Genomic DNA, 3486 nt, shown 5'->3' with positions numbered 1-3486 from the left:
GACATACATCTGAATAATTGCAGTCTCTGGAGAGACAGAGCAAGTCATATATTATCAAATACTAAACTGTGTCCCCAAAATGACAGTGAAACTTCTAAAGGTCTATCAGTAAAGATGATGGCAAATAATCAAATGAAGCCATTTCCAGTACAAATCAAGATAGAAACGGAACCTTTGGCATTTGATATTTAAGAAGAAGAGGTTACAGCATCATGAGGACTGTATAATCTAATGTTCCGAGTTGGCCTCACCAGAGACTTGCTGGAGATGGCTTCTGCTCAAAATCCATGTTTCCCATTGAAGATTATTGTCAGGGTGTTAGCAGTTTCGAGCATGTTCTTTTATTTTTGTTTCCTTTGGACCTTCGGCAGGCTAGCACATGATTTGCAAATCTTTCTAGGAATAGAATGATGATCCAGAGGAACAAGAACTGGTGGAGGTAGTGGAAGCCATGCGATAAATTTGCTGTCAACCGTGGTCACAACCAGGTGGAGGAAGACGTTTGGCTTGTTAGGATTTGACAGGTATACATAAAGGAACCATCAGAAAATGATGAGAAGTACCACGGCATGGTGCTTCAAAGTTTATGCTTTGGAACTAGATGGATTTGGGGTAGAATTTTCATCCTGCCTCTTACCAGGTGGGTTTGGGGCAAGCAACTGAACCTTATCCACAACACTGGGATAACAAGAGCATCTATTTCTGAGAGTATGTGAGAACTGGAAGAGACGATGCTCACAGATGCTGAGTCACTCAGTAAACATTTACGGCGACCAGGACAATGCCTACGGCACAAGTAGCCATCCTAGGCTAACGGATGCAATTCGATAGGTGAGCTATTCTTTTTCTTTTTTTCATTTTTCTGAAGCTGGAAACAGGGAGAGACAGTCAGACAGACTCCCGCATGCGCCCGACCGGGATCCACCCGGCACGCCCACCAGGGGCGACGCTCTGCCCACCAGGGGGCGATGCTCTGCCCATCCTGGGCGTCGCCATATTGCGACCAGAGCCACTCTAGCGCCTGAGGCAGAGGCCACAGAGCCATCCCCAGCGCCCGGGCCATCTTTGCTCCAGTGGAGCCTTGGCTGCGGGAGGGGAAGAGAGAGACAGAGAGGAAAGTGCGGCGGAGGGGTGGAGAAGCAAATGGGCGCTTCTCCTGTGTGCCCTGGCCGGGAATCGAACCCGGGTCCTCCGCACGCTAGGCGGACGCTCTACCGCTGAGCCAACCGGCCAGGGCAGGTGAGCTATTCTTAATTAGAATGTGGAAACGATCTTAATTTCCTAAAACATCGCTAATAAGCATTGACTTCTTCCTAGAAGGCTCTGTCCTCATGACCTAATTAATCCCTAAAGGCCTCCACCTCCCGATACCATCAGATTGGGATTAGGGCTTCAATATATGAATGTTGAGAAGATAGAAACATTTAGTCCATAGCATCATATCAGTTGGGTCTCAGAATTTTAAGTGTCATGTTGTCTTGTGACCTAGGTTTTAGGACAGTGCAAATCTCTCTAAGGGAGATCCCTGGGTCCTCAGGGATGAGGAATACATTTCCAGGGAAAGCACAGTACCCAGACTCAGAAGTGGTTTATCTCAGGAACTTAAAGAGAAGCAAAGATAAGGAATTCTGGCAAACTCAGACAAGAAGCTCAAGTAATTATGAAGACAGCTTTTTCTTAAGGAATGAATGTGAAAAAGTTGAATACAAATATTTTCTAAAATAATAGCTTTCATCTCTAAGTTATATTACTGAAACTTGGATGAATTTAGTGAAAGCATACTTAGTTTTTGTTTTTATTTAGGTCATGTCAGAAGGTACTATTTCACTCTTGATTTTGATAGTTATACAAATTGTAGTTTATTTCTTCTTTTTTTTTTTTTTTTGTATTTTTCTGAAGTTGGAAATGGGGAGGCAGTCAGACAGACTCCCGCATGCGCCCAACCGGGATCCACCCGGCACGCCCACCAGGGGGCGATGCTCTGCCCATCTGGGGCGTTGCTCTGTTGCAACCAGAGCCATTCTAGCGCCTGAGACAGAGGCCATAGAGCCATCCCCAGTGCCCGGCCCAACTTTGCTCCAATGGAGCCTTGGCTGTGGGAGGGTAAGAGAGAGACAGAAAGGAAGAAGAGGGGGAGCGGTAGAGAAGCAGATGGGTGCTTCTCCTGTGTGCCCTGGCCAGGAATCAAACCTAAGACTCCTGCACGCCAGGCCGATGCTCTACCACTGAGCCAACCGGCCAGGACCTGTAGTTTATTTCTTAAAAGACTTAAAAACAGCATGTGGGGCCCTGGCTGGGTAGCTCAGATGGTTAGAGTGTCTTCCAGATATGTCAAGGTTGTGGGTTTAATCCCCAGTCAGGGCACATACAAAAACTAACCAATGAATGCATAAATAAGTGGAACAACAAATTGATGTTTCTCTCAAATCAATAAACAAAAAAGTAAAAAAAAGATAACAGCATGTAGGACTTTCATTCTTACTTAAAAGTAAAAGCAAGCAAACTACAATGAATATTATGAAGAAAAAGAGAAAACCAATGTAATAGCAAGGAAGTAGAACCAAACCGAATGTCTCTGCATCCAAGAAACAGCCCCAAAAGCATAGAACAAGAGGTGACAGAATTAAGACCAGACGTCTAACAATTACTTCAGTAATCATAAGTGGTTTAACTTTCTCTATTAAAAAGTAAAAGCAAGAACGATGAGAAAGCTAGCTTGAGTCCGACACCTTCCTCCCCTGCTCCCTCCATCCCAGATGCAGGGCCCCGGGAGACACAGAAAGGTAGAAGGCTGAACTTCCCTGAGACCTCCACGCTGCTGGTGACCCTGCCTGGGGGGTCTGTGATACTGCAAAGAGCAGTTCCACACAGCACCAGGCAATCTCGTCTACGAAGACCAAATGCCATCTAGCATCTCATAAATCCTGGAGATAGTAAATTAAGTTTTGTTAAAAAAACAACAACAAATCAATAATCTGATGATGTCTTATTGGAGAAAGCAGAAACAGAGTGTGCTGGCACCTCAGCCAGAGCTTCCAAATTAGGGTCGAATAGAGAGGCCTGTCTATAAGATTAAAATCCAATGGAAAATTTTAGATTTGTTTTTTTTTCCCAGGGACAGACTTGCCCACTGTGGTCCCTGGTGCCGCTCAGCCCTGGCACCCGGAGCGTGGATTCTGTTCACATGGTTACATTCCGGACCAGTGCACATTCTGCGGGGCCTGAAACTCATACAATTCTTGAGCTCTGTTTAGGAAAAAGAGAACAAAAAATATGATTATAAAGTTTATTTGGAATGAGAAAGGGAATCACAGCCAATTTCAAATTTGACAAATACCATGGCCTAAATAGCTAGAAAACTAGCTGCTAGCTAATCCTCCATTGGCCTCTTCACATGACAGGGATTTTGTAACAGTTTCTATACACTGAATAGAAAGAAAATCGGCCTTTGCTCCAGCATGATTTAGAGACATGGTTTTTTTTGTG

General features: G+C 44.7%; 1 non-coding gene across 1 annotated transcript; it reads right to left on the bottom strand.

Annotated features, from left to right (window-relative positions):
- Positions 1–1161: 1161 nt before the first annotated feature.
- On the bottom strand, positions 1162–1237 carry TRNAA-AGC (transfer RNA alanine (anticodon AGC)). Its single transcript has one exon. It is a non-coding gene; the product is annotated as a tRNA-Ala (tRNA).
- Between the last annotated feature and the right edge of the window lie 2249 nt (positions 1238–3486).

The sequence above is a fragment of the Saccopteryx leptura genome, chromosome 13, assembly GCF_036850995.1.
Source record: "Saccopteryx leptura isolate mSacLep1 chromosome 13, mSacLep1_pri_phased_curated, whole genome shotgun sequence".
In the NCBI taxonomy this organism is placed as follows: domain Eukaryota; kingdom Metazoa; phylum Chordata; class Mammalia; order Chiroptera; family Emballonuridae; genus Saccopteryx; species Saccopteryx leptura.
Note: the sequence above shows the minus strand (reverse complement) of the source record. Positions and strands in the feature narration are given on the sequence as shown.